The sequence below is a fragment of the Belonocnema kinseyi genome, chromosome 7, assembly GCF_010883055.1.
Source record: "Belonocnema kinseyi isolate 2016_QV_RU_SX_M_011 chromosome 7, B_treatae_v1, whole genome shotgun sequence".
NCBI lineage: Eukaryota > Metazoa > Arthropoda > Insecta > Hymenoptera > Cynipidae > Belonocnema > Belonocnema kinseyi.
In genome coordinates, this window is record NC_046663.1 from 23,005,108 (window position 1) to 23,032,450 (window position 27,343).

The 27,343-nt window shown below is 28.0% G+C and overlaps 1 protein-coding gene and 1 long non-coding RNA gene across 2 annotated transcripts in view; one reads left to right on the top strand and one right to left on the bottom strand.

Annotated features, from left to right (window-relative positions):
- Nucleotides 1-27,343, bottom strand: part of LOC117177333 (sn1-specific diacylglycerol lipase alpha) — a 187,094-nt gene that overhangs the window by 102,214 nt on the left and 57,537 nt on the right. The gene's annotated exons all lie outside the window — the stretch shown is intronic.
- On the top strand, nucleotides 11,631-12,256 carry LOC117177337. The gene is made up of 3 exons (XR_004467688.1): nucleotides 11,631-11,751; nucleotides 11,837-11,884; nucleotides 12,029-12,256. It is a non-coding gene; the product is annotated as an uncharacterized LOC117177337 (long non-coding RNA).

The window sequence follows — 27,343 nt, forward strand, 5'->3', positions numbered from 1 at the left end:
GAAGACTAAATGAATTGAAATTAATCGATTTTAAACTTGTACCAGATTAAAATTTAAAACTTCCATGACATGCAATTTGACGAAATAATTAAAAAGTTAAATAGGGGTTCGCAAAATTAGAAAATTTTCAATTTCAAAAGCTATTGATTAAAAATTCTCTAAGCCTAAAGTTTTAATGAAAACCTATTCAATTTTTAATGTTCTCAATCAAAAAGGGATTTCAATTCTTAAAGTTTCATTTTGCCATTAAACGTTAAACTAAGTACAGCGAACTTGTAAAAAAAAAAAAAATAAACAGAAAAAAGTCGACGAGTCACATTTCTTAAAAAAAGTCGAAAAAAGTAATATGATTGAAGCCCTGGACATTCGGTGATGCTCTATAAAAAAACAGCAGATATTAAAAGAGTTTTCACTAAAAAAAATATGAGAAGGTAGGCTCCGAGCGCCTTCAAGGAATGGTTTCGTAGCCTGTTGAAACTTCTATTTAAATCTTAACTGAATTTGAATGCAAAATATTTTATTTATATAAAAATGTATTTTTTTTTCTAATAAGTAGATTTGATATGAATCAAATCAATTCTTTCTTCGACCTTTAATGTAAATATGAGTAGGGATTTTTGTGGGGCTTAATAAATTTAATAATAAATAATAATAAATTTAATCATTTTGTTTTTTCATCAATTAAAATGTAGTTTCTGACTAAAAAAGCCTCTTCAATTTTGTTGAGGCTTTTGTATTATATGTTTTTGTATATTTCAATTTTAATTAGTGACACGATAATGATCAGTAAGTAATTAGAATATTAAGTAAACAGTGCCCACTTAAAAAAAAATAACTGTCTATGATTTAATTACGCTGCTATCTTACACAATTGACAGTAGTTTATACAATGTTAAGAGTTAATTAATTATTCTTAGGTTTATCTTATAAATCACTTAGCATTAACTTGAAAAGGAAAATTTTGTAAATATACAACAAAAGCAAGTAAGTATAGATATATCACTTTTTTGGTTTAATACAACGGCTTGAAATACTGAATAAATAATAATAATAATAATAATAATAATAATAATAATAATCAGTTGGTTAGACACTCGGACTTCACCTCAGAGGTCCGGGGTTCGATCCCTGAGCCGGTACCTTTAGAAATTTTTCAATGTCCCTTTACCGAGGTTCTGGTGGTTCGGAACCCACCTTAAGCTGTAGGTTTCCCCATCGTGTACTTGACTGCAATCCAGTCCGTCAATGATGGGGTAAAAACCAGGCTTTGTCCAATATGTCTAGGCAGACTGTACTCATCAGATCACTTGATTGCATTATAAAAATGCGTCCGTGACTGATGATATATACTGGGACAGCCCCGTGCAAAATGATCAAATAAAAATCCAACTCTAACCAAAAATGCCTTCGATATATTGGGCAGTATAAGCCTGTGACAACATTTCATCACAGAAATGTTTTTTTATAATAATAATTAAATGTAAGTTTCGTGCAAAGAAAAAACTGACGTGTTCAAATACATAACCTTAAAAGCGCTTTTCACAGAAAGTTGTTTACCTACTTTGTGTGTTGCGAGTTTTGTTTCTGAAGTGTACACTTCAACTTTTAGAGTAGTTTTTTGAAGACATATTTTCTTATAGATAGAAAAGGGATCATCCAAGAACAAAAAAGAATCCGTGCAAAAAACAAGAGTTTTAGATAAGAGAAGAAAGCTTGATTCCTATCAGCCCGATATCTCAAGTTCTGGAGATGAATCCGCTTCAGAGGAATCATTTTTCAATCCTCTAGTTGAAAATATTCAACAAGGCAAGTTAATTCTTTTTAACTCATTTATATTATAAAGTTTTACATTAATTTTTCAACTGAGAGTTTTTTTGTTTCATATATTAAAAAATAAAATTTTGAGGTTAGGAACTTTAGGCATAAGTAATTAATATGTCTGTCATAAGGGTATATTTTGTTAAATTTAAATGGTTTGAACATTGTTTTCGTCATTGTTTATTTTCAGAAATTAATCAAGCTGAAGAAGAGGCCAACGAATTTATTGGGAACCCTTCAATTGAAGAAAACTCAAGTGATACAGCTGCAAGAGGTGATTTTTCGGAGTTTCTTATTACATGTATAATCTTGAAGAAAGATTTCGGTATTTTTTATTATTGTTTTTCATTTCTTATTTTTTATTCAGGTCTGTAGTGTCCGATTTTAAAATTTGATTTGAAACAGATAATGTAAATGACAAATTTGTTTATTCACTTATTATGTATTTATTTTAAAAAATTGATGTTATCTTTATTTTGTTATTTTCATTATTATTACTTTTTTATATTTTTACACTTATGATAGATGTCTCCGAAGATGATGCAAGCAGTTTTATGATCGATATGCAGTATTCGAGTCAGCCGTCGTCCAATGAAGAAAGAATCGATGAAACAATTGAAGAAATGGTCAGTGAATCTGAAGACATCAGCGATTCTTCAGATTCAGATAATGAACTTGAAGAAGAATCTGAAATTGAAAAGTTACGAGAGCGGACAATTGAGTGTAAGATTGCACAAGTTCACTTAGATAGACTGTTAGAAATTTTAAAGGTTCGACTTTTGCCAACTTTACCTAAGTCATCTAAGACATTTCTTGGGACAACTGATGCAGACTATAGAATAGAGCAGATGGAAGATTAAGAAAGCGGTGTAGGGTCATTTATTAGTTTTGTAATTGAAGGACAACTTCAAAATTGTATCAACAAAAGTTTACATGAAGATGCAATAATTGAATTGCAAGTTCATGCTGACGCCATGCCTGCATCTAAATCTGGCACTGATAATGTTTGGGTTCTCGCAGGAAAAGTTCATTATGATCCCGATGTTTGTAAACCTTTCCAAATTTCAATATTTCAAGGTCAGAATAGACCAAAGACTCCGCAGTTGTTTTTAGATCGTTTCATTAACGAGTTCAATGAAGTGCAGAGTAATGGTATTCAAATTTCGGGGAAACGTTTTGACATACAGTTGAAGTGCGTCATTGCTGATACTCCTGCTCGAGCTTATTTAAAAAATACTTTGGGTCATGGTGGAATTTATGCTTGCGAAAGATGCACTGTGAAAGGAGAAAAAGTTGCTAATAAGACTGTTCATCCCGTTACTGATGATCCGGAGAGGAATGATATTTCATTTCGCAATTTTGAACAACCAGAGCATCACCATGGTCCATTTCTATTTTTACGGATATTTCTATTTATAAATATAATTGCGATCTTTGTTTTAGATTTCATGCACCTTTGTTGCCAAAGTGTTATGAAGAAGCTATTAGAATATTGAATGTCAGGTGATCTAAATTTTAAGCTGCGTCAGCGAATAAAGTCGAACTCTCTAAACGTCTTCAACATATTAAATCTGAAATCCCTCGCAAATTTCAACGTAAATCAAGATCACTTAAAGCTTACATGATGTGCAAAGCTACAGAATTAAGATTCCTTTTACTATACTCGGGTCCAATACTGTTGAAAGGTTTACTTAGGGATAATTAGCTAATAGAGATGACTATAATAAAACTGTCGAAAATATTCGTAAGAATAATATTCTATATAAAAATATAAAAACAAGTATGGTTCCAACATTAGAAAATAAATGTAATGACATAGTCATTAGATTGGAGAAAAAGCGATTGATTAATGATGAATGTTCATACCGGCTAAAAACTCACAACAGTGTTGTGGCAAAAGCTTATGTTCTTCCAAAGGTACATAAGCCTGAATTAAATTGGAGACTAATTGTTTCTACAGTTGGTTCTTCTTCTTACAATTTATCCAAATACATTTCTAATATTTTCAAAGCAGTTTCACAAAACACTAGTTCTTTTTTAAAAAATAGTTGGGAACTTAAAGATATTGTAAAAAACATTATTGTACCTAAAACTGACTTAATAGTTTTCTTAGATGTTGTGTCGATGTTTGATAGCATTCCGCTTGATCTTGCTTTAGACTGTATCGAAGAAAAGCTTATCTTAAATTATAATTTAACAAAAATAACTAAGAATGAACTATTAATAGCCACTAGAACGGTTTAAATGGCACTGTTTTCTCTTTTAATAACAAATTCTATAAACAGATATCAGGTTGTCCCATGGGTTCGCCCTTATCTCCGGTAGTTTCTGATGTAGTATGACAAGATGTTGAAAAAAGGGTTCTCGATTTATTAGATTTCACACCCATCTTGTATAAAAGATATGTTGACGATATTATAGCAATTGTTCGTTCCGATAAAATTGACCTTCTTGTAAACGTGTTTAACAGTACAGAAAAGAGCATAAAATTCACTCATGAACTTGAAATAAACAATATTATAAACTACTTTGATTAAAAAAAATTAAAGCTTCAAATGGTTCTTTACTAACTGGTATAAAAAACCGTCTTGGTCTGGAAGATATCTCAATTAGAATTCACATAATTTATTTTGTCATAAAATCGGTTTAATCAAAGGTAGGTTGATAGATTTGTCAAATTGAGTGACGTGCAATATAAAAAAGAAAATTTAAATCAACTAAAAACAACATTATTATCTAACAACTATTCTCTTCCTTTAATTAATGACATTATAGCTGAGCGTGTGCATGAAATTTATAACAGTCCTAAAAATAAAAATAAATGGATTGATACTTACAATAAATTTGATTTAATAGTTACGTTACCGTATATAAAAGGTCTCTCCCCGTGCAGAAATCGCCTGATTTCAAACGTAATACCGATCTGGCCCTGATCGGTAGAACCGTCTGGCCCATACCTGGGCCCGACTGGGCTAGACCGATTTCCTACTGAAACGCCTTCTACATGCGCTCGAAGAACTAGTGCTGCTTGTTTTTTTCTGGTAGTGCAGTGAAATTTGTATTCATAATACTCGTTTAAAATATTTTAGCAATGTTTATAAATGCATAAGGCGAGTAAGTCACGTGTTCAGAGGCACCAAACACCAGTCAGTAGACCTTGAAACCTCTGCCAGGAAGATGAAAGTAAGTAATTACACTCTGCGGGCTCATTGAAACCTAACCTCAAATAAATTAATAATTAATTAAATTGTTTGACGTAAAATTAGTATATTTGTCATCAAATGAGTCAAATATTATTATATGATGAAATTGATTTCTTTTGTTTTCAATTATTATTAAAGAACTCAAGGTTTTTCGATGTAATGTAGAGTTAGAATCATCAAACCTATTGACAAGAAATGAATTGCAGTATGTACAAAATTGTAATGCTTTTAAATTATTAGAGTAAAATATGTGATACAATCGATTATGTTATTGATACTGATATTGATATTGATACTGTTATTGATTATGTTATTGATGCGTCGCATTCGGCATCTAATTGCTTTCGCGCGAAGTTTAAAATGATAAACGAAGTTATTTTTCTTTTGTATTATAAACAATGAAATTTCATCTTATAAAAATGTCCATTAAGTCGAAATGAATTAATAATAATAAAAATTAATTAAATCCATATTCTGTAAATAATATTTAAAACAAACAGAAATATTTAATTCAAAACTTTTCATTTTTCTTTAAAAGTTGTTTAGTCTATATTTCTTTTTAACCGATTTAAAAAAATAAAACGATCTAATAAATGATGGCGCAATTTTTTGGCAAAAAAATTATTTACAACCACCTTCTTGAATTTTTCAAGAAGTAATGCAATTGACAGAAAATTGAATTTATTTGCAATAAAATGTTAATAGATTGTAAATCATAGCTTATTTCTCGATGATTTTCTTTGGAAGCATTCGAAAATGTCAAGTTGTAGGGAATCTTTTTGCGAAAAAACTTTTTCTAATTTGTTAAAAAGTTTTATAGGCAACATTTTTTCAAGAAATTAAAATTGTTGCTTAAAATATTTCTGGTTATCATACATTTTTTTTCATACAAAACAAACCCTTTCCTCGAGACTGATACCATCCACAATAATTTTACGATTTTCAAAAGTATAATTCAATTTTGTATTCTGAAACCTTTTCTTTTCGTGCCTGTAGTACGTTAATATTAACTTAAGATAACTTAATTGGAAATTCAAAATATTAAGGTGGCCTTCAAAAGGAGAGGACTATCCTTATTTCCGATTTGGACCAGATCGGGCACACAATTTTGTGGTTGTTAAATTTGGCCCCGTCTAGACCCCGACTTAACAGCCAAGCTTACCAGTAGATAGCGCTCCATTAATTTCCGGGACTAAAGTGGGTTGACTTCAAATCTCCCAAGTTTCAACGTAAAGTGTCAAACGTCAAAAATATTTCCATTATTATTTGAAAAAGTGACAAAATAAGTGGGAAAAATGCCAAAAGTGAGCACAAGACGAATGCGTATGTATAGTACACTTCAAAATATTCCTGAATTACGTGTTGAAGACTATAATAAGTAAATTTATTAAGAATGTTAAAATGAAACCTAACCTCGAAATGAGTTTATTTATTTATACTTTATTTGATACTTTCCACAATTAGGTTCAATATAGAAATTGAAAGCAACTTCAATTTAGAAATTAAAACCAAAAATATATTGCAAAACACTTAAATGGTTTATCATACACAAATGCTGGCTGTTATGTTGCGTCGTTTGACTTTTTCCGTTTGCTCGAAAAAAAGTGTCTGTCATACTCCAATTCTTTCATATCGCGATCTGTTAGGTAACCTGATATTTATATTCTCAAATTTCAGAGGAGGTGATATATTCGATTTTAATATTATTTTATTTAAGAATCCCTTTTAATTAAGAATAAGAAAACTAAATTGATATGGGCCCGATCGGGGCCAGTTATGGTTATCTCTTGGCGCAGAGCTTGGGCCCTGATCGGGCATCGCGTTTCATTTCGAGTCTGGCCCCATCTAGATAGCCTGATTTGGGCCAAATTCGGCTCAATCCGGCCCCGATCAAATCCAAATTGGAATTTCTGCACGGGTCTGAACGTTTACAAAGTTTATTAAAAAAATTTTAAATAAATGTTTATTTCAAAAATACTAACAGTTTAGATAACTATTTATTAAAGAAAAAAGATAGGGATAGCATGAAAAATTTGTCTGGTGTTATTTATATGATAAAGTGCAAATGTTGTAATAAAGTTCATATAGGTGAAACTGGGAGGAGATCAAAAACTATAATTGCCGAACATAATCTATACATAATCTATACTATTTCGATTTCGAATTCAGCAATATTAAAATATTAGCTACTGAAAAAAATACTTATCAAAGAAGTATTATTGAATCTATATCCATAAACAAATTTCGAAATATCTCTGTTAATTTACAAAATGAAATTTTAAATATTAGTAAAATTTACCAAAGCATAATTAATTAATCTCATCTTATTTTAGATACAAAAAAATGTTTCTTTAAATCTTTAAATTTAAATTTAATTTAAGTTCGCGCTTCCTCTTCAGTAATTCTATGGAAACTTGGCCAATAATTGTATTTCATTTTATATACTGCCTTTATCTTCATCAACGATTTACCGCCTTATTTATCTCCTAGTCATATGTTCGTCATTGTTTCCAAAACACTTAGAACGGTTTCATAATCGTTAATAATGTAGCTTAGAAATCGTCTTAAACTACGTTATTATTTTTTAAATATTTTTTACGCATAAATAATAACTTCTTCAAATTATTCATATTTATTTCTATGATGTAATAGCTTATTATAATTATTATTTAGATACTCTGAAAAAGGCACGCGGTGATGCCGAAACGTCGTCAAAGTTTTAATTTGTTCTAAAAATAAATGGAGTTGAATTGATAACTCTAATTTGTTTTTATTTTGCCGTGGCCGTAAGACAGAAGAAATAATTTTTCTACAATTCATTATTGCATATTCGGTCGAAGAATGGTTTGATTTGGTGTTTCCAAATCTTTACATCAATACTTACGTAGTTTTGTTATAGCTATGAAAGTTTTGTATGGTCTAAATTCACAGGTAATGAATGTACATCATTTACTGCATCTTGCAGATGACGTAAAGTTTATGAAATGTAGCCTCAGTTTTATTACAGCTTTTCCCTTCGAAAATCTCTTGGGAAAAATAAAAAAGTATCTCCGTACTTCGTTTCGTCCTCTGGCACAATTGTGTCGTAGACTTCACGAAGAAAGTCTATTACGGAAAAGGAAACCGAATTTACCTCCTCTTATTGAGGTTCTCAAAACTTGTCGGATTGAGTACGTGAAAGAAATTTGTTATAAACAAATGATAATTACAACTTTATCTCCTAACAATATAGTAATTTTAAATGATAACACAATGATCACGGTTCAAAAGATAGTAGGAAATCCCAACAACCCTGAAATGTTGCAAATCGACGGTATTATTTGGGAAAGGGAGAAACCCATTTACAATTATCCTTGCGATTCAGGGAAGTTGTAGATGTAGGAGTTGAAAAGATGTCCTAACAATAGATCTATCGTTCGTCAAATAACTTCAATTGATAATAAATTAGTGAGGTTATCTATTATGAAAGAAAACGACGTAAAGAAATTTTATGTTGCAGGAATGCTACATTGAGTCACGGTAATTAATTTTTGCGATGTATCTATATAAAAAATAAATAAATTTAATTGGAAAATATTATTGTGATTTACGATGAGTTGCCGTAAATTCTATTGTTCTATTCTAAATTCTACTGTTATTGTAAATTCATTGCAATTTGATCCAAAACTTTTTAATGCAATTGTTTATACAAAATATGTCTAAATCTTGAATTTAGAAATATTGAAATGCTGAAACTTTGCAAATGCTAAAAATGTAATTTCAATTTTTATAAATAAATAATTGTATTTTCATAACTGAATGTATTAATTAGACCAGGAATTAAAATATCTATATAATAGATCTAGTCATTTTTTGATTCGGAGCATATTTTGAAAAATATTGTTTCTGATTTAACTAATGTTAATATTTTTATCTTTTAAAATATAATTATTTATCAATAATAATTCAAATAACATTTTTATCATTTCAAACTTTCCCGCGAAATATGACCAATAAGATACGTTGCTCGATGCATGCTCATTATAGAGTGGCGGATTATTTGGGAGCACTGGATTACGTGATCACAGTCAAATTCTTAAAGCCGACAATTCCATGTTTCGATAGACGTTTTAACTCTCCGTTAATTCGTTTATGTTTCGATTTAAAGTAAAACATTGAACAAATTAACACATGTTAATAAACAGTTGTAGACAAAGGCGAGTACTATAAACAACGTTGAAAATCTACTGAGTATAGATGTAAGAAGAGGTTTTAAAATGTTGAGGTTAGATTAACTTCCAAATCTTATACTTCACAATTCGCCATTATATCTAACATTTCTACTTTTGAAACAATGATGAGTTTATTCATTTTATTTTTTTTTTTCATTTTCATTAAATCTTGGGATATAAAAAAGTAATAGGACTTTATTGTTTTTAAGGATATAAATGGCAGGCCGTAAGCATGATTCTGTGGTGTGTTTTAAAAAATCTGGTAAAAACTTTAGGTGATCCTGTAGATGACTAGCCAGAATTTAATGTAATTATAAAAGGTGGTGCTAGTAAGTATAAAGAAAATTCCTGAATTTAGAAAATGTATTTTTAATAATTATAAAATCTAATATATTAATTCATTCCAATTTTTTAAAAATATTTGTGCAGGCCAAATAAAAATACTTCAAACTGCTTTTAATATACATGTTATTCAGTTATATAAACAAATAATAATTTTAGACTTGATTTCAACATTACTTATTCAAGGATAAAGATACAGTCATTTACACTGTCTTTTGTATAAGAAAAATTATTTTTGAAATTGATTTTGGAAACTAAAATTCCAAAATGACAGATTTTTAGATTTTCAAGCTATTTATATTTTAAAAATTTTCATTTAATGAAGCTGAGAAACGTTTACAAACTCTACAAACCGAGGAATATGCCTTTTCTATGGAGTGCATTATGACACCAAAAGAAATTGCTCAAGTAGCAGTTCGTAAAATAAAGCAGAAGAAGTTAAAAATTAGTACTGAAGCAGAAGCTGCTTTGCAAAATGTCCCAGATTTAAACTCTGATAACGAAACAGAGATAGAAAATATTGCAGCAAATGTCAATCAAAAATTTTCAACGAATAAGACTCCAGCGTACTCTGCAATACACTGCTATCGAGAGAAAGAATTTATAAAAACTTCTGCTGTTTTAAAAATAAATAGTCATACTGACCCGTGCAGAAATTGCTAAATGTTTGCCTTTCTTCCGATTTGGGCCAGATCGGGCACACAATTTTGTGGTTGTTAAATTTGGCCCCCTCTAGACCCCGGCTTAACAACCAAGCTTGCCAGTAGATGGCGCTCCATAAATTTCGGGGACTAAAGTGGGTTGACTTCAAATCGCCCAAGTTTCAATGTAAAGTGTCAAGCGTCAAAAATATTTCAATTATTATTTGTAAAAGTGACAAAATAATTGGGGAAAAATGCCAAAAGTGAGCACAAGATGAGTGCGTAGGTATAGTATACTTCAAAATATTTCTGAATTACGTGTTGAAGACTATAATAAGTAAATTTATTAAGAATGTTAAGATGAAACCTAACCTCGAAATGAGGTTATTTATATCTAAGAAAAGTAGCAAAAGTAATATTTGATTTGTTGAATGTGAAAATGAATTAAATCAACAATGTAGTCATAAACATACTTATTTTCACGTATTTTTGGGCGATTTGATATAATCGGAATGTAAATACAACCTTTTTATTTATATTCGCTTTTGTAAAAATAACTTAAGGAGCCAGTGCGATATTATAATCCACTTCTTTCAAAATAACTTTCCACAATTAAGTTCAACATAGAAATTGAAAGCAACTTCAATTTAGAAATTAAAACCAAGAATATATTGCAAAATACTTAAATGGATTATCATACACAAATGATGGCTGTTATATTGCGTCGTTTGACTTTTTCCGTTTGCTCAAAAAAAAGTTTCTGACAAACTTCAATTTTTTCATATCGCGATCTGCGAGATAACCTGATATTTATATTCTCAGATTTCAGTTAGGGAGGTGATATATTCGATTTTAATATTATTTTATTCAAGAATCCCTTTTAATTAAGAATAAGTCAAAAAAATGTGGGCCCGATCGGGGCCAGGCATGGTTATCTCTGGGCGCAGCGCTTGGGCCCCGATCGGTCATCGCGTTTCATTTCGAGTCTGGTCCCATCTAGATAGACTTATTTGAGCCAAATTCTGCCCGATCTGGCCGCGATCAGATCTAAATTGGAGTTTCTGCACGGGGAGTGTTCCACCCAATTGGGAAAAAGAGTTTGGAAACGGCAAGAGCGGTGCAAACACCAAATCAGTGAAGAATAAAAATATTAAAACTAACTTAATTACTGATCCAGAGGAAAATTTGGATGACAGTAAGTATATATTATTTAAAAATAAAAGTTTGCAAACGAAATAAAACATTCTTCTCACCTAAATTCATTAAAATAAGAAATTATTTTTTTTTACTATTTCAGGTGATGAAAGTTTACTTGAGATTGAACCTATGGAGAAAGTACACCCGACAAGTTCAGAATTATTATATGAAAAATATATTCAGATTCAGAGGAGGATAAACATGTGAAAGAAGAAAAACTCAGTATTTTTAAGGTAAAACACGCTAGTTTTCAACCAAAAATACAAATTGGTTCGCAGAGTTTTGTCAATAAATCAAAGGAAAAATTAGGAAAGAAACTTGACAGAACAAATGATTTTAGTAAGTGCAAAGAAATATTTTATTTTTTACCTGAGCTTAAATCCTAAAAAACGCAATATGTCATTCTTCTTCTTATTGTTTTCAGAAAGAGACCAGCATTTGAAAGAGAAAAAACCTCAGCGACCCAAAAAAGGTAGACACACTTCAGGTGTTAATTGTATATAAGCTTTAGTCTTTCTAATTATACAATTATATAGTGATGATCTTTAATAATTTCGAAAAATCAACTGCAATAAATTCTTTTGCTGTATCTTTATTAATATAACTTTTTTTTTAGATGGCGAGCTTCTTTGGGAAATTTATCACGACCTGCAAAAAGAAAAAGTCGATCTGCTAGAAATCAGAGCAAATCGACGATGTGAACAAGAAGCACGCCACAATGCTTTAATTGAACAAGGCATTCAGAAAAATTTTCAAACAAAATATAACTTGGATTTTCCTTTCTGCACTAAAGCAGAATTTGACGAATTCTCCGAAAATCTTTTCACGAATGATGATTATCGAAAGGAATTCGTAAGTTACAATAATAAAAATAATTTGCAATGAATCAATAAAACGATGATGATTTAATATATTAATTAATCACTAATTCCAATCACTAATTCCTCAATGTTTTTTTTTTAGATGAAATCCTTAAACAAACTGTTTGATAGAACCAATATTGCTAGGCGCAGTATTGTGTTATAAATTTTTCGTTCTTTTAAATAAATAAACAAAAGAGAGTTTTCGAGAAACTTTTAAGAGATAAAATGAGCCTTTAAAAAAGGTTTGATTTCTGCAACCAGAAATCAAATATTCCAACAAAAATTCGATTTAATATTTAAACCTGCTATGCCGTGCAAGTAAAATAAATCGTATGTGCAGTTCGGGCAAGTCATCTATCACTTTTACGAATCTTTTAAATAGTATTTAAATGTCCTTGATTCCGATGGTGTTAATTGAATGACCATTTCGCAATACCGCTAAATTTTGATGGGGCAATGGTCCGATAGCCCGACCATAGACCAGTCGGGCCCCCCGAACGTGGACTGGCTAGCGCCCGACTAAAATTTCCATACGGGACACATTAGTATTATTTTACTAATTAACTCTTAACTATTGACATAATGTTTGACTCCAAAATGGAATATTCTTGTTTTTACAAAAAAATAAGCACTGGGTATTATCATTTCTTTTACTTTTTCTAAAACAAATTTGTTTGTAATTATATGTGAGAAACGATCGTTATTTATATATTATCTATTTAGATTGTCTGAAAAATACGTGCAATGATAGTCGAAACGTCGGAATATTATTAAACAAACTTTCTAGTAATTTCGTTTTTATTCATTTAATTTAATGAAGACGGTAAAACCTAAGAAAATTCGTACTCATACTTTTTTCTAGTTTTATTTATAATTCTCTTCAAACAATTGTTATTGATTTCTTTTTAAATCTTTTTTCCTCTATTTTTGACCTTTCACAAATGTATTTATTAAAAGAAAGGAAAAAAAGTTTTAATCTTATGGAGAATTTATTTACAGTATTCAGTCCGTATTTATTTTAGATTTCTTAATTTCTAAAGTTTTTAAAGTTTCCTTTCGTTATTCTCTTTAAAAAAAACTTTTTATTTTTTCTCATATCGTCATAGATGAATAATCTTAAATATAGTTATATAAAAAAACTGGAAAAGGGGTTCATCTTACGGAAAATTCCTTCAAAGTAGAGACGTTTTTAGATGATTCAATTTAAAAAAATTATTTAGTTTAGTTTTTTAAATACGAATTAAAAAATTAAAAAACTTATTTTTGCAGATTTCTTCATTTGTTTTGTTTTCTTTTCAAAAAAGTTGTCTTTTTATTTTATATCCTTTTAGATTAATCTTGAAAATAATTATTTTTAAAAAATCTAGAGAAGGAGTTAATCTAACGAAATTTTTTGGAGAGGGCAAGTGAGGGAGAGGTATTGAAAGGGGAGGGAATGAGAGGTGGGGAAGTAAGGTAAGGAGAAGCTAGGGCACTTCCTCTCACTCCTCACCACTTCCCCTTCTCCACCCTCTCCTCACTTCCGCGCCTAAAAATCCCCTCCACACGCCACAGTTCCTCCCACATTTCATCTCCCTCCCCATCACTCCCGTTATTATCACCCCCCTTCCACCACTTTGAGGACTTCCCCTCCCAACCCCCACTTCCCCTAATTCCCACACTTTCACTTCTCCTCCCCTAACTTCCCCTATTTTCTAAAAAATACGGCAAATGGACGGACAGGCGGACGGAAAAGAGGACGGATCTTAAAAATAATAATATATTGTTCGACCTTCAGAGATAAAAGTCAGAGACCAGAAGAGATTAATTTCCGCAAATAAAAATGAAATTCAACACTTTATAGTCAGCCTTGACCTTTGAAATTTAAATTATTTGAAAATACATCCTGCTGAATGACAAATAAGGGAAAAACGTAGTAGGCGAAGGTCCAAATGGAACAATTTTTGAAATTGTGGATCGTTTCCTCCATCAAGACTCAAGAGATGTAAATTATAATTCATGCTTTGAATTCGTTACCAGGTAAATATGCTTGAAGAAACTTTTTTTTTTAATAAAGAGTCCGACTCTTTTTATTTCTTTCCTTTGTAAATCTAACAAACTTTAAATTAAAATTTCTAATTTAATTATTTAAATTTTGTAGTTATTTATTCAGTAAAATGAAAGCTGGATAACTTTACATTATCTGCGGAATGTTCTGTGAAAAAAGTAATTTAATTACTTCAAAAAAATTGAGTTGCGAAAGTTCTAATTAATAAAAAAGAAGAAGAGCTTGCTATTCCAATTATTATTTGAGTTTCATTCAATGTGAAATATTTCATTTGAATTGGGACAATTGCTTCAATTAAGAGAAGTCGATATTGCAAACTTAGTTAAAAAAAATCACATATTTTCACTTAGTAATGCAAGGTTTCTTTTCCAAAATAAATAGTAATTCAATTAAAAAAAACAAACCAATCATTTTTCAGATTTTAATTGTAGATAAGGACTTTCAAGATAATTATGATCAACTGCACTTTTCACACATTGATCGGGGTCACAACTTACTAATTCCATTTATATAGAAGAATTCAGACTGCCGGAATTAAGCGAGAAACTTTCCGTGCCAAATCTGCATTATAAGGGAAGAGAAAAGGGGAGAAAATCAATCTTATTCTTCACTGGGAAAAGGAAGGTAATGTTTTTATCAAAAGTGATATTTTATTTAAACATTATGCTTTGTTTTAACACATGATTCGTTAATTAAACATACTATTTTAATTAAACTTTTACAACCAAGCATATATAAGTAATTTGTTCTTTTTAATGTAATCTAAATTAAATCATTTCTTTAAACTAAGATTATTCTCATCAAATACTTTTGATAACATTTGCATTCATTCTGGTTTTCATTTCTCTCAGTAATTGATGGAGTATTAAAAAAGGTTGGTTTTCATTCTCGTATCTTGTAAATATGATGTTTGATGAAAACTTCACGTTTTCATCAAGCATGTCATGTTTTCATCAAACACATCATATTTCCATTTAAAAAATTATATTTTCATAAAAAACATAATGATTTTGTAAAAAACATCATATTTTCATTAAAAAACATGTTTTCATCAAACACATGATGTTTTTCATAAAAGAGTACGTTTTCATAAGGCAACATGATTTCCTCAAACATGTCATATTTTCTTTAATTCATAATTTTTCCATAAAACTCATTACATTTTCTTTTACATTAACTTTTTACATTTAAACTAAGATTTTTCTCATCAAAGACTTTTGATAACATTTGCATTCATTCTGGTTTTTATTTCTCAGTAATTGATGAAGTAATAAAAAAGGTTAGTTTTTCCATTTTCGTATCTAGTAAACATGATGTTTGATGAAAACTTCACGTTTGCACCAAGAATGTCATGTTTTCATCAAATACATCATATTTCCATTTAAAAAATCATGTTTTCATAAAAAACATCAGATTTTCATTGAAAAACATGTTTTCATCAAACACATGATGTTTTTCATAAAAGAGTACGTTTTCATAAGGCAACGTGATTTCCTCAAACATGTCATATTTTCTTTAATTCATAATTTTTCCATAAAACTCATTACATTTTCTTTTACATTAACTTTTTACATTTAAACTAAGATTTTTCTCATCAAAGACTTTTGATAACATTTGCATTCATTCTGGTTTTTATTTCTCAGTAATTGATGAAGTAATAAAAAAGGTTAGTTTTTCCATTTTCGTATCTAGTAAACATGATGTTTGATTAAAACATCACGTTTTCAGCAAGCATATCATGTTTTCATCAAACACATCATATTTCCATTTAAAAAATAATGTCTTCATGAAAAACATCATGATTTCGTAAAAAACATCATATTTTCATTAAAAAACATGTTTTCATCAAACACATGATGTTTTTCATAAAAGATTACTTTTTAATAAAGCAACATGTTTTCTTCAAACATGTCATATTTTCTTTAATGCATCATTTTTCTATAAAACTCATGACATTTTCATCGGAAATCCTGTTTCTGATATCATCTTTAATTATTTATTAAAACACTTCATGCTTTTCTCAAACCATTATGTTTGCATCAAACACAAACATCACCTTTTTTGTCAAACACATCATGTTTTCATAAAACACACTGTCATAAATTTCTATACTGATTTTACTATAAATGTAATGTAAGCAATATGCATATGCCATTAGAAAATCTAATATTCAATCATCTTGTGAAATTAATTTAATTTACATGTATAGTAAAACAGTGTGCGAAAGTGGAAAATTCTCTGATGCGCCTAATTCTTGTGAAATATTTAAAACTAAAGTAATAACTTACAATTCCGAGAACTAAATTCATATTTATAATCAAAGTGCAATGTAGCAATAAGATTTTCTTAAAACTTTACTGTAAATATCAGAATTTTAACGAGAAAGCGGCTACTTTTAGGTTAGGAATCATAATTATTCGCTTAATTATACTTTTTCACTTGAATAAACCCAGCATAATTTATGTTTAAAAAGAAAAAATCTGCATTATTCTTGATCACAATATTTCAGCAAAGGAACGAATAAGGGTAAAGGTTCTTTCCCCATTCTCGGATTTTGTAAATATTATGTTTTAAAAGAAGACCTCATATTTGGTTAAACACATCATATCTTTATAAAACTCATCACATTTTTGTCAAAAACTGTGTTTCTTATATAATACTTCATCCGTTCGTAAAAAGCGTCACGTTTTCCTCAAAACATTAAGTTAGTATCAAACATCATTTTTCTCATCAAAAACATCAGTTTTTCATAAAATGCGGCATGTTTACCTAAAAGAATAACGTTTGCATTAAACCCATTATGTTTGCATCAAACACACCATGTTTTCATCAAAAACATTATGTGTTCATTACAAAATTCATGTTTTCATAAAGAAATCATTTTTCCATAAAAACATCATGTTGACATAAGAACATCATATTGTCATAAAGACATCATGTTTTATGAAAGCATCAAGTTTTTACCAAACGCATAATTTTTTTATCAAACACATCATGTTTTTTATATCACACATGCTTTCGTCAAATTTTGTCAAACGCATAATATGTTCATGAAACTCATCACGTTTTTGTCAAACATCGTGTTCCTCACAAAATACTTTTTTTTCGTAAAATACGTCATGTTTCCTCAAAGCATTATGTTTGCATCAATCACATTATGTTTCCATTAAATATCATATTTTCTTCAAACACATTAGGCGTCGTCCATAAATTACGTAACGCGTTTTTCTTTTGTTTGAATAAAGACGAGCATGAAATTGATGTGAAGTTGAGAAAAACACAGCGATATAAACAAAAGAAAAAAGTGTTACGTAATATATGGACGATCCCTTATATGTTTTATAAAATATACAGCTTTCGTCAAACACGTTATATGTTGTCAAACGCGTCTTGCTTTAATTAAAATCATTACGACTTCATCAAACATCATGTTTATTATATAATACTGCACTTTATCGTGAAACACGTCATGTTTTCCTCAAATAAATAGGTTTTCATCAAGCATATCATGCTTTCATGAAACACATCATGTTTAAATTAAACATCATATTTTCGCCAAACACATTCAAACATCATGTTTCTCATATAATACTTCTTTTTTTTTTAAGCACGTAATTTTTTCCTCAAGTTATTATGTTTGCAGCAAACGCATAATTTTTTCATCAAATAGATCATCTTTCCATCAAACGTCATATCATCGTCGAACACATCATGTGTTTCATAGAATATCATGTTTTGATCAAACACGTCACGTTTTCGTAAAATACGACATATTTTGTCAGAAGCATCACGTTTTCATAAAATTGATCATGTTTACAACAAACATATTATGTTTTAGTGAAACACTCCATCTTTTCGTCAAAAACATAATGTTTTTATGAAACAAATCATGTTTTCATAAAAAATATCATGTTTTCATTAAATAGTACGTTCTCATCAAGTGTCATATTGACCGTAATTTCATTTTTCTTCAACTTTGAATAAGCAAGTCTCATTATAAACAAGGAGTTTTCAACTTCGAGACTTGTTTCATTCTATTTATTAAAATCCATTTTTCACTTTTTGACATTTTTACAATGTAAAGTATTCAACTTCCTTCTCATATTTTCAATATCTGATCATACTTGCATTAACATTTTAAGTCCGTGAATATGCTTCAAAACCCCATTTAATCGATTATATAATCATCGTGAAATACTTAAAAACTTATTTTGGTCAGTATTTTTTTCCCTTTTATGAATGAATGTATATCTATCAAACAGAATTTGCCACTTTATTTAATAGCATCCCATTCTTCTGATAAAGGTTCTTTCATGTCTTAATTATTTTAAAATATAAATGTCTTTTTTACTCGTTGTACAATTTTTGAATAGAAATTATCAAACACACCACCGTTTATCCAAGCGATATTTCTTTTTAGAAACAGTCCTTCTTGTATGACTGCACGACCTGTTCCTACATATATCTGGAATTTCATTAAAATAGAGAGATACTGCATTATTTAAATCTTGGCTCTCTTATTCAGAATTCAACGATTCAAAACATAATTTCCCGATTTTCTGTATCCACATAATGTGGAAAATCGGATTACCTTGCATCAGGAAGGCGATTTCGTTTGCATAACGAGTTTACTAGCACGTAACCAGTTTAACAAAATTGCCTGGATGGCGTTCTGGAAAATCATGACCTGTGCCATTTGCGATCGTTTTTCCAGATACGATTCTTTCCTTGTACTCGGTTTAACTTCACTGCATTTAGGTTTAAAGGACTTCAAGCTTTATAGCAAATTTTACGAAACTACTAGCGCGATAAAATCTTTATATGAAGCTATGCAATAAAAGTGGATAGTACGACTTTAAGTTTTGTCGTTTTTCTCCCATTCTCTCTCGGATATTTTTCATTTTTAAAACAGAATTTTATACATTCTTATATTGAAGTACGATAGGTGATATCACCAGAATACTGTACAATAGCGGACGACATCAAAAGCACTTAAGGAATGTTCTTCATTTGGGAGGTCAGACGCTGAATTTCCTGATAGAGAAGCAGGAGATCGAGAGAGATAAGGTGTCCAATTTCCTGACGTACTTTTTTTTATTAGATACGGGGAAAAATTGATTTTGTTAGTTGAAGTATATTTTCTTGAGACGTGAAAAATTTTAAAGCTAAATTCATGATTTGATAGGCTGAATTCAACATCACCAGACTTCCGAAAGAGATGAATTTTTAAGGAACGATATTTGGTTTTGAAGTTTGAAAGCCAAATGTTTTAGAGAAAATTTGATTTTAAACCTGAAAATATTCAATTTCAGCAAAAAAGTTAATTTTAATCCAAATAATTGAATTTTCAACAATAAATTTTATTTGAGACCAAAAAATTTTTTACCAAAGGAGATGAATTTTCAATCCAAAAGCAAGAATGTTCCACAAAAACAGCTGTTAAAGTAGCAACCAGAAATGAAATAGTTATCTTTTCAGTTAAAAAGATAGGTTTTAAACCAAAAAAAAAAGGTTCAACAAAACTGTTACATTTTTCGAAAAAGAAATGAATTTTCAACTAAAAGAATTTTAAACAAAAGAGTTAAACTTTCAACCAACTAGTTGCATTTTTAATACAAAATATTAATTGTCCTCCAAACTGTAGAGTTAATATTTTACTACAATTTTTTCAATAGAAAACCGTTAAATCTCAAACTAAAGACGAATTTTCTACAAACGGTGAACTTTCACCGAAGACAGATTTTTTAGTCAAGGGAAAAAGAATGTCAATCAAGTTGTTGAATTTTCAAACCAAAAAATGTGAATCGTCTACAAAACAGTTGCATTTTTAACCCTGAAATATAAATTTTGAACCCAAAAGTTAATTTTCAACCGAATAGTTTTATTTTCTACCGAAATAATAGGATTTTCAATCCAAAAATACCAACGTTCCACAAGACAATTGAATTTTCAACGCGAAATTATAAATTAAAAACAGGTAAATTTTCAACCATATAGTTAATTCTTCACTAAAAACTATCAATTTTCAACAAAAGTAGAATAGTACAATTTTCAGTATCAACAATTCATTTTCACAAAAAAAAATAATTTTGTATTTTAACCAATAAGAGAATAGTTAAATTATCAGTTAAAAAAATTAATTCTTGACAACAACAAAAGATTTTTCAGAAAATCATTTGATTTTTCAACCAAAGAGACAAATTTTCAAATAATAAAATTAATTTTTAATTAAATAGTTAAACTTTTAATCAAGATAGTTTAGTTCTCAACCAAGAGAGACTTTCTATCAAATGAGATGAATTTTCAACTCAGAAAATCAATTTTAAACAAAAAATTCAATAGTTAAATTTTCAAATAAATGAATCAATTTTTAAATAAAAAAAATGTTTAACCAAACATTTCAATCTTTAGGTAATCAAATGAATTTCAAATCAAATATTTCAACTTTAAACAACGCAGATAAATTTTTGAATAAATAATTGTCCTTCAATCCAAAAGATTAATTTTCTACAAAAAATACATATTTTCAAAAAATAATTGAATTTTCAAACAAATAGTGGAATTTTCCCCTAAAAACGATAGATATTCTAACAAAAATATGATAGTTAAATTTTTCGTTACAAAATTTATTTGCAAGAAGAAAAGATGAATTTTCAACAAAATATTTCAAGTTTTATCCAATAAAATTAATTTTTAACAACTCTCAACCAAGAAGTTGGATTTGCAACAGAAAACGATGAAATTCAAAGCAAAATGTAATATTTAAATTTTTCACTAAAAACATATGTGAATTTCTTAAAAAGTATTTCAAATATTAATTGAGTAGGGTAATTTTTCAATCAAAATAAAATAGTTGAATTTTAAATAAAATAATTAAATGTTTAATCCAAGAGTAGAATTTATAACCAAAAAAGGTGAATTTTTGATCCCAAAATGCAACAATAGACTTTACAATCACAAAAATTAATTTTTAACCAAAAAACAGACTTTATTATTAGGTTCACATTTAAGCGAGAATAAGGAGAAGGTTCTTAAAAAATAATTTAAAAAAAAGGAATTCTTCAGAAATTTCATATTTTGATCTTCAAAGTTTAACTTTAATCTTTCTTGGTTGAAAATTGAATTTTTTATTTAATATTCCTCGTTTAAAAAAATCTTTTTAGGTTGAAGATGCATACTTTTAGTTCAAAATTCATGTCTTTGCTTAATAGTTCAACAATTGTTGTAAAAATTATGATTTTTTTTTTTAATGAAAATTTAATCACTTTGGTAAAAGTAGGAATACTTCGTTAAAATTTTTTTTTCTGATGATTTATCTGTTGGTGGAGAATTTGGCTATTTAATTAAAAATTCTTTTGGTTTTTTAATATATTTTTCAACTGAAAATTTAACTTATCCATTTTTTAACGAAATACACGAATTTTCAAGTATATAGTTGAATTTTAAACTCAAAAAGATCAGTTTTATACCATAAATGGAATAGCTAAATTTGAAGACAAAAAAAATTCTCAACAAAAAAGAAACGATTTGAATTGAAGGGAATTGAGTTGAATTGAGTTGTATTCAACCAAAAGACACGAAGATTTAAGAAAATAGTTAAAACCTCAACCAATAAATTTTCAACAAAATAGTTGAATTTTCAACTGTAAAGAGGAATTTGCAATAAAAAATGTAATTGTGAAGTTGTAAGTTAAAAAAATAATCCTTATGAAAAAAATGAATTCGCAACAAGTGGAATTCAACTAAAAAATACGAATTAAAAAAAGAATCCACAACAAAACTAATTAATTTTAAACAAACGAGTTTGCTACAAAATTAATTTAATTTTAAACTAAAATATAAATTTTCAACAAAAAGGTTGATTTTCAGAAAAATAGTTTAATTGTTTTCTACCGAATTATTGTTAAATTTCCAAGTCGAGTAGACGAATTTTCAAAAAAACAGCTGAAAGTTTAATCTAAAGATACGAATTAAAAAAAAAATTAAATAACAATCAAGTTTTGAAATTTGAAACTAAAATTATGAATCGTTAGAAAAAAATGCATTTCTTACAAATTATTGTAACTTTAAGCCAAGTAGTTAATTTAAAAATAAATGAATTCTCAAGTAAAATGTATTAAAAAAGAAAGAAAATTTTAATTTATAAATCAATAGAAGTTCAATTTAACAACAAAAAAATTCTTTACAAAATAGTTGAATCCTCAACTAAAACGAATTGATTTTGAGCCAAGCAGTTATATTTTTAACTAAAACGGATGAATTTTTTGACATGAAATAATTTTTTTAATTTTTGGTTCAAAATTTATCTTTTATATGTTGAAAGCTGAAATCTTTGCAAAAATTGTATATATTTGGTTAAAACTTCAACTATTTTGTTAAAGCTCTCTTTTTTGGTCATAAATGTAATTGTTTCGTTGATAATTCAACTTTTATGGTAAAAAATTAATCCTTTTTGATTGAAAATGAACTTTTTCAAATGATTTTTTTTTAAATATTAATTAATCCATTTTTTGTTGATGATTGATTTTTTGGGTTTAAGATTCATGAGATTCGTTGAAAATTCACCTTCTTTTACTGAAAATTGAAAATTTTTGTAGGAAATTAATCTTTTTTTTGGAAAATTCATCATTTTAATTGAGGATTCTGCTATTTTCTTTGAAAATTTCCTTAGTTGAATTTAACAGGTTGAAATTTTTTTCTTAAACGATATTTCTTTAAACTTAAAATTAAGCCACGCATTTTTTGTTAAGAATTGATCTTTTTAGTTAAAAATTCATCTTTCTTGGTTTAAAATTAACTTTCTTGTTCAAAATTCTACCTTAGAGTTTTAAAAGTCAACTATTTGCAAGAAAATTGCACTTTTTAGCTTAAAAGCCAATTTTATTTTTTATTTTTTTAACTTGGGTAACAAATCTATCTTCTTTTTCTTAAAAAATTATCTATTTAGTTGAGGATGCAACTATTTTGTAAAAATCGTCTGCTTTGCTGCATTCAACTAGTTGATAATTCTGTTTTTTTAAAGATTAACTTCTTTATCTGAAAATTTGGCTATTCCATTTTTGGTTTTCGTGGAATTAAATTGGTTGATAATTCTTTTTTTTTTAATTGAAAATAAATTTTGTAACTAAAAGCTAAACTATTTGGTTGAAAAGCCATCCTTGTTGATTAAAATACCAGCTATTTGGTAAAAAAATTAACTACAGTCGAATCTGAATGTAGTGATTCTGAATTTAGTGTTTCCGATAATTGACGTCGCGCTGCGGGGATTGTTGAGAGGAATTGAGTGAGGGGGATGTACGGCGTTCACTCAGGCGTGACAAATCAGAGAGAGAACCAAGAGAGAGACAAAACAGTTCTGAGACTCTGAATTAATGGTCAAGGTGAGTCCTAAAACCGACACTAAGTCCACATTTTACTCCACCTAGTTGAAACTTTACCTAAATTATTAACTTTTTTTTATTATTTTGTAGAAAATTTAATTATGTTGATAAAAAAACCTTTTTGGTCGAAAATTCAACTGCTTTTTAGAACATTCGTCTGTATTAATTGTGTGATTTTATTTTAAAAAGATCTAATGTTAAAAGCGTGACTTGATTAAAATATTGGCCTTTCAATATTAATCTTTAGGAAAATGAGAAATCGATCAGGGGAAAATCAGGAAATTTTGAAAATACAGTTTTTCAACCATCCTGACAATTATTGATCAGAGGCAAGTTCCGGAAACGAAGAGACCCAGGAAATAAAGTTTAATTAAATTAAAATGAAAATTACTAATGACCAATTCCATTTCAAATCGGCTAGAAAAGTTATAAAAAAATAACTCTAAAAAAAGACGAATTTTCAACAAAATAGTTGAATTTTAGACCAAAAAATATTAGTTTCACAAAACATAGTCAAATATAGATTTAGTATCGAGTTTGGGGTCCAATGGTGACCATAATCCAGAGTTTCGAAACTGTTTTAACCGCCTACCGGGTCTCTCTCTGGTTTGTCACGCCTGAGTGAACACCGTGCGCAACCAGCTCCTCTCACCCATCACCATGGCGCGGATTTTAAGAAAACATTTAAATTTGACTAAATAAGTAACGGTTAAATTTTAAGTTTGTAAAGCTAATTTTAAAGAAAAAGAAAACAATTATCTACCCAAACAGATAAATTTTTAACAAAATACGTATATGTTCTACAAAATAGTTGAATTTTCAACTTATAAAGAAAAATTTTCAAGCCAAAATAAAACAGCTACATATTCATGTGAAAAAGTTAATTTTTTATGGAATAAAAACAAATTTCCCACAGAATGGTTAAATTTTTTAATAAGCAATTTAATTTTTAACCAAAAATTTTAAGTTTTTACCAAAGCAATTTTATTTTGAAAAAATACGAATGTTCAACACAAAAGTTAAGTTCCAGACAAAATAGTTTCATTTTCTATCAAATTAGTTTAATTTTAAACCACCATTATTTTGCAACAATTTTGAATTTTGAATTTGCGACAAAAGTTTTATTTTATAACCGAATAGTGTTATTCAAACTAAAATGATGAATCTTTATAAAAAAGTAACATAAGCAAAAAAAGCTAATTTTTAACAAAATAGTCGAATCCTTAACCAAAACAATTCTTTTTCAACCAAGCAGTTGCATTTTTAACCAAAAATGATGCATTTTTAATAAAGAAGTAATTCCGTACTATTTTTGGTTGAAAATCGAAATATTTGGTAAAAAATACTTATATTTGGTTGAAAATTCTTTTTTTGGGTACAAAATTAATCGGGTTAATTAAAAATTCAAGTGTTTAGCTCAAACTTTCATGATTGAAAAAAATCCATTGTGTTGTTTAAGCCATCTTTTTTGGTTGGTAATAATTAATCTTTATGGTAGAAAAATCTCTCTTTTTTGTTAAAAATGCAACAGCTTCTGATTTCAAATTAATATATTTTTTAAATGCAATATTAACCAATAAATTTTTCTCTGAGAACTCATTTCTTTGGTTAAATATTCATCACATTCGTTGAAATTTCCTATTTTTTCTTGAAAATTTAAGTATTTTATTGAGAATTTGTATTTTATGGCAGTTAATTCATATTTTTGGTTGAAAATGCAAATAGTTTGTTAAAAAATTAATTATTTGGTTAGAAATTAAACCTATTTATTTAAAAATTAAACTCTTGAATTGCAAATTCATTTTTTTTCTTTGTTAGGAAATAATTTTTTATATAAAAATTAAAAAATTACATTTTTGGTTAAATATTTGCTTTTTATAATCATGAAATTTAACTATTTGGTCGAAAATTCGTCGATTTGGTTAGAGAATTAATCTCTTTTGTTGAAAAATCATTATTTTGTGTGAGGATTCAACTATTTTGCTGATGATTTTGTTGACGATTTATCATTTTAGTTGAAAAATCTTTTTTCTTTTTGCTCAAAATTAAACTATTTTGTTAAAAATATAAAAAGAAGGTTGAAAATTCCATTAAAGATTAAAATATTCGCTTGAAAATTCATGTATTTTGCTACCAAAAAAATGTTGGCAGAAAATTAATCTTTTGTTTGAAATTTAATTTCTTTTTTAGAATTTTTTTAATTGAAACATTAATTTTTTAACTAAAGTTTCTTTCGGAAATTTTTTATAAAAATTTAATCACATTAGTAAAAAGTTCATTCGGTTGGTTGAAAATCGAACTATATTGTTTCAGGGTTTTCTTATTTGCTTAAAAACTTATTTTTTTTTTAAACTGAAAATCAAACTATTCTACTATCTGTTCAAAATGTATCTTTTTCACTAAGAAATTCATTTGATTTGTTTAATATTGTGTGTTTTTTGGTAAAAAATGAACCTTATTGGTTGATAATTTTACTATTAGGTTGAAAATTCCATTAAAAATTAAAATACTTGGTTGAAAATTCAGGTATTTTTTTTAAATTCTTCTTTTTTGGTAGAAAATGGTTGGTGTTTGTTAAAAATTTATTTCTTCGATTAAAAAATTTTCGTATTGAAAATTAATGTTTTAAACTGAACATTTAAATTTGAAATTTTTTTTGAAAAATTATATTTTTCAATAGACAATTATTCTTGATTAGAAATCCACCTATTTGTTTAGACACTGATTTTTGTTTTTGAAAATTCATCTATTTTGTTCAAAGTAAGTCTTTTTTCAGAAAATTTAACTTTTGGTTTGAAAATTTAACTAACAGGTTGAAAATTTTTTTTATGGCTTAAGATTAATAAGTTTAGTTCGAAATTCATTTTTTTTGCTGAAAAACTTACCTAATTTTTTGAAAATGCGTTTTTTCTGTTAAAAATGAATTCTTTAATTCTACTATTTTCTTTGAAAATTTCCTTAGTTGAATTTAACAGGCTGAAATTTTTTTTCTTAAAGAATAGCTTTTTAAACTTAAAATTAAACCACGCATTTTTTGTTAAAAATTGATCTTTTTAGATAAAAATCCACCTTTCTTGGTGTAAAATGAACTTTATTGTTAAAAATTCTACTTTAGAGGTTTAAAAGTCAACTATTTTCCAGAAAATTGGAATTTTTAGCTTAAAAGCCGAATTTTTTTTTTTAATTTGACAACTTGGGTAACAAATTTATTTGTTGAAAAAATTATATTTTTTAATAGACAATTATTCTTGATTAAAAATACACCTATTTGTTTAGACACTAATTTTTGTTTTTGAAACTTACGTTTTTTCTGTTAAAAATGAATTCTTTAATTTGAAAATTTAACCATTTCATATTTGTTTTGAGCTTTATTTTCTCCGATTGAAAATTCAACTATTTGGTTCAAAATTCATGTATTTTGTTAAAAATTAATCTTCTAAGTTGAAAATTAATCTGTTTGGTTTAAAATGTAACTATTTTCTTTAAACTTCATTTATTTTGTTCAAAATGTATCTCTTTTTGTAAAAAATTTATGTTTCGGGTTTAAAATTCCACTATCGGGTTTAAAATTAATTTCTTTACCTTCTCTCTATAATCACACCTCCCTTTTGTGCTGCAATTCACAATTGCTCTAGGCTCAC